This window comes from Pan paniscus, chromosome X, assembly GCF_029289425.2.
Source record: "Pan paniscus chromosome X, NHGRI_mPanPan1-v2.0_pri, whole genome shotgun sequence".
Taxonomy (NCBI): Eukaryota; Metazoa; Chordata; class Mammalia; order Primates; family Hominidae; genus Pan; species Pan paniscus.
In genome coordinates, this window is record NC_073272.2 from 10699770 (window position 1) to 10705240 (window position 5471).

General features: G+C 40.0%; 1 pseudogene; it reads right to left on the reverse strand.

The window, feature by feature from the left end:
- Nucleotides 1–1081: 1081 nt before the first annotated feature.
- LOC100989626 (nucleolar and coiled-body phosphoprotein 1-like) lies at nucleotides 1082–3170 on the reverse strand (annotated as a pseudogene).
- Between the last annotated feature and the right edge of the window lie 2301 nt (nucleotides 3171–5471).

Sequence of the window (5471 nt, forward strand, 5' to 3'; positions counted from 1 at the left end):
GCTTTTGCCCATTCAGTATGATGTGGGTTTTGGGTTTGTCATATATGGCTGTTATTATTTTGAGGTACGTTACTTCTGTGCCTAGTTTGTTGAACATTTTTATCATGAAACTTTACTGGATTTAATTGAAAGCTTTTGCTGTATCTAATAGGATAATAATTTTTTGTTTTTAATTCTGTTTATGGAGTGAATCACATTTATTGATTTGCATGTGTAGAACAAGGCCTGCATCCCAGGAATAAAGCCTTCTTGATTTTTGTGTTATTTTGCTCTGTATAATGTGAAAATAAGAAGATGCAGTCCTCAACTTAGTATTCAATACTAGTAAGGGTCAAGTCACCAAACTCTGTGTTTCAACAGTAGAAAAGCTTGCTTTCACATTAAAAAGCAAAGCACGTATTGCAAACATTATTTAATAGTGATAAAATTACAGAAGAAAATATATTCAGACTGACCCATGGCATTCACACCACACCAGAATTTTGCCTGGAACAAAACAGTAGATTAGGTCCGAGCTCGCTAAAAACTTCAGTCTCAGACCCAGTGAAGGAGGATAAAATACATAGTGCATGTATAACATACATTACATATACATTAACCTTCTTTAATGCCCCCCACTAGGGTTTTGAGGGAAGGAGAGATGAAATGTGGACTTGTGCACTCACAAAGGCAGAACTTTCTTCTAATTATAAAAGGTCATACATGTGACCCTTTATATCTGTGGGAATCCACCTTTGAAAATCACAACAAAAATCAAAAGGAAATGATTTAATATAAAATATTCAAATTTCTCAGTATGAAGACTTCCACAGAACAGGAAGGAGACAATGAAAATAAATTTTCTTTAAAAATAACATTCCCCTCGTTTTATCCCTGATACTCAACACTCAAAAACAAGTCTATATAAAACTAGGAATACAGAAAAGGACCACAGAGGACGTTACATTTCAAAGTCTTAGGACCTACTCTCAAATTCTGTCCTCATCAAGACCCTTGCCTATAGAGATGAGGGCTCCCTGGTCCACTGGAGAAAGTGAGTGGTCTCAGATCTTCACCCCTGCTTCAGCAAAGCTATCCCAAGTCACTCACTGTCAAAATTAATAGAATTGACCTGGACAGAGATTGAGCCTCCCCAGGAGATGCCCTGCTTCTTGGTTTTCTCATACCAGAAGGATTTGCCTTTGGTGAACCTCAAAACCTCATTGGCTCGTTCCCCCAGTCTCCGGCTGCACCTCAGTTGGCATCAATGGAGTTGTCTGCCGCCTGAATTTCCTCCTCCCTGACCCTTAAGAATGTGGATCATGCCCTTTTTTCTTCTTTCTTCCTTTTTGGAAATGTGTTAGGGGTCTGAAGCTTTATTTTCTTGGCTGGAGGAGTCTCTGCCTCTTTGGCAGTCTCAGCTGCTTCCACTTCTTTCCTGAACCCAGCTTGGAAACTACCACTGCTGCCTTTTTCTTTTTGTCTTCCTCCTCTTCCTCCTCCTCGCTGTTCTTAGCTGCTTTTCCATTCTGGGCAGTCAGTGCAGAGGTGCCATTGGCCTTGGGGACTTGTGGTCTTGGAGAGTCCCTGCCCTTGGGCTTCGCTTCCTCTTCCTCACTGGAGTCATCAGAGGAAGAATTGCTGCTGCTCTTGACCTTTCCTTTCTTTGTGGAGGCTGGCTTGGAAGGGGCTGTCCCTCCTGCTGCCTTCTGCAACTTCTTCTTAACTGGGGATTTAGATGTCTTCTCTTCCTCCTCCTCCTCCTCACTGCTGGAGCTGTCTGAATGAGAGCTGCTGTCCTTACCCCTCTCAGGAGCCTGCTTGGCAGGCAGATATGGAGCTGCTTTGTCAGTTACCTTGGGCTTAAGGGGGGCCACAGTCATCTTTGTCTTCTCCTCCTCACTGGAACTGCTCTCTTTCTCACTGGAGTTGCTGTCAGCCTTTCTCATCAGAGGCTTCTGGCCACTGCTTGCAGGTTGCTTGAGAGTTGCAGCTGGCTCCGTTGCAGGTGACTTGGTAGTGGCAGCTGGCTTATTTGAGGAATTCTTGCTGGTACTGGCTAGCTTGGAAAGAGCTTCATCATCCTCAGAACTGTTGGAATATGAGCTGTCTGAAGAGCTCTCTGCTGCTTTCTTGGCTGGAGGTTGTTTAGTATTTGCTTTAGAGATGACTGACTTAGCAAGAGTTCATCCTCTTCCTCCAAACTTGAATCAGACTCGTCGCTGCTGTCTTCACTGCTTTCGGAAGGCTGTTTCTTCTCCACAGCTTTCTTGGGAGCCTGGGTTCCCAAGGACTTCTTTGATGGGGGAGCAGGACGGGGGCACTGAACTTTAGGGATCTGGGGGTTTTTTTCTTTTTTTTTTTTGTTTTCCTACTACTCTTCCTCCTCACCGGAGGAGTCTCACTGCTGGAATTTTTGGGTAGGGGTGGCAGCTGCTTTCACTGGGACCTTGACCACAACTTGCTTTTAAGATACATTCTTCTTGGGGATGGCTGCTGCCATCTCTTCCTTTGAGTCAGCACTGCTGCTGCTGCTGCTGCTGCTGCTACTGTTGCAGCTAGCTGCTTTGCCATTGGCTACTTTAGGTGCTGCTTGAGCTTGAGTACCTGGTGTGGCTGGGACTTTAGCCCGAGCTTTAGCTGCTACAGATGTCTTTGGTTTCTGTTTCTTTGGTGCCTCATCCTCAGAGCTTGAGTCAGAATCAGAATCAGAATCAGAGCTCTTAGCCTTCTTAAGAGGAGCTTTGGCTGTCTTGGCTTGGGGCTTAACTCCCTTCTGGACAGACTTTTTCTTTTTGTCGTCCTCCTCATCATCACTGGATGCTTCACTGCTGCTGCTCTCTGATGCTTTGGCGATAGCCTTTCCAGGAGGCTGAGACAAACTTGCTCACAGCCTTCTTACCTGGAGGCCCTTGAGCTTCTTCCTCCTCCTTGCTGCTGTCCTCACTACTGTCACTGGATGAAGCCTTCTTCTTAGCTTTCATAGTCACTGATCCATTTATTTGCCTGGAACTTTTGCTTTGGGGACTTAGCAGACTTGAGACAGAAGCTATAGACATCCAAGAGGGAAGAGGCATTGGCATCCTGCTGTGTAGCTCCTGTGGGTTTGGCGAATATATTGGCTGTCACACAGGAAGTCGAGCACAAGGGGATACAGGTCTGTGGGAACCACACAAGCCAGTGTCTGCCATCCTCTGGGCAATACATACATGTGACTACCATTGTCTATTGGTGCTATTTTTAAGTTGCCTACTTAACAATTATTTAGGGTAACGCAGCGGGTAATCAAAAGATTGACAGTCTAAAGTGTGGGAGACAAACTATTTGAAGACTAGCAAATAAAAATCTTACAATCTATAAGATATGCTTCTGTCTATGTTTCTACTTGCTTAACTTGTCTATAAACTTATGTCCTTAGATTTCAGCCTTTGGGGGCCATGACAAGACTTAGCTTCAAGCATTGTTTGCCTTGGTCTCTGCATCTAATACATAACTAAAATTGTTTACCTCTTAAGTTTTTCACTAAAAATAAAGGCCACTAAGAGTTAACATTGTCATTAATACATGTCATTAAAACTACTAGATACAGGGAAAATTCTATATGCATTGTACACACAAAACGTACAATGCGTTTTGGGATTTTTATAAAAGTGTTATAAAAAGGCATACGAATGTGGTTTCTCTTAGAGAGAAAGCAATTTTGCCTAGTTTAGAGAGTTTAAGAATTGTAAATTAAACTAATAAGACATAATGGCTAAAATTAAACAGATACAGAAAGTTGGAAAAGAAAGTAAATTTTGTCCTAAAGTGATAGAACAAAACTGAAGGTTTAAGCAATTTGTAGAAGGTTTATGAAAAATTGATCTTGTGACAGGAGTTCTGTGTGTCATCAAGTTGGCTACAATTTAAAGGGGATTATTTAGTTTTCCTACAAACTGAACATTAATGTCAAAATCACACTTACACAGCGCCAGAGTCTGTGTGCCCCTGTGTCAGAATAACAAGGTTTTCCTGTAAAATTGATCTGTTCTTCAATAAAAAAAAATAAAAATTTATAAAAGTCTTATGGAAATCTTACCTTATGATCACACTGATTGAGATTAGATATATTTGTTTATAAAATTTTATTAAAATTAACTTCAGTGTTAATAATACACTAATGCAAAGGTAAAATTTAGTTTTCTCTTTTGAAAAAGATTTTCATGTAGTATTAAAAGACAGTGAAATATTTCTTTTTACCTTTTGAGTAAACGGCAGAGAAAGAGGGGAGAGAGAGAGACAGATTAAACTGGCATCAAGCTGTTTTTATTATGTCTTATGGTTTGGAAATTGGAGTCTCCTCTCTATTAAAGAGTAAAGGATTTTGCTTTTGAAAATCTTTAATTATCACTTTGGCTAAATGGCTAAATGAGTTACTTTACAGTGACCTATGATCCTATTTTGTGACATCAGATGTTTTAAATCTTTGATATTTGACAAACTTTGCAAAATCATATTCTAAATTCAGCCTTCAGCTTTGGATGTTAGGATCCCTAACATTCAAGAGAGACATATTTGGCTTATGTGGTGTATTAAAATTATACAGGATGCTTTATCAAATATGAAATGATGTTTAACTTTCTTTAAGTTATAGTTTATATAAATGTGCTATTAATGTGTTCCAAATTGTATGAGATTTCTATAATTCTGATGTCTTAATGTTATCAGTAATAATTATGACTATTATTGTAATTGCTGTATTCCAGAGCAATAACCAAATTTCCTTGTTAATTGTGTCTTCAACAACAGCTGTTCTAATATTTTTGTCATGCACACACAATTGTTGTTTTACTTTGATTTTTCTAAAAAAAATCAGTTTGTGGTCTGCTACAGTCCAAAAGCTTCTTTAGGAAAGTTCATGAAAAGCACTGTGATGCTCTTCAATGTAGGTTTCTGATAATGTTAAAGGGTTTGTGTGTCTCGACTAGAGAGAAAACTTCCAGGACTCTCAATGGAGAGCTGATGTGTTCATGAGGCCTGCTGGCCCAATATCATGTAACATAGGAGTTAATTGCATGGGACTAAACTAGTAAATACCAGAAAGTTTTTAAATAACTTTCTGGTTTGAAACATTGCCGATTCTTTTTGTGTTTCTTTCCAGAGTTAAGAAAACTTTTCCTGTTAAGCTATTTATAGCTGACCACAAATTGAAAAAGTATATATATTCTTGTGAGCAAAAGTTAAAGCATATTTCTTTGTACCTGATTTCTCCAGAATTGGGAAACTATTTGCAAGTTTTCTTATTTTACAACAATATAGTTATTTGCATATGTTCAATAAGAATTTGTTTTCCTGGCTGGGCGCGGTGACTCACGCCTGGAAATCCCAGCACTTTGGGAGGCCGAGGTGGGCGGATCATGAGGTCAGGAGTTCGAGACCAGCCTGACCAACATGGTGAAACCCTATCTCTACTAAAAGTACAAAAATTAGCCAGGTGTGGTGGCATGCACCTG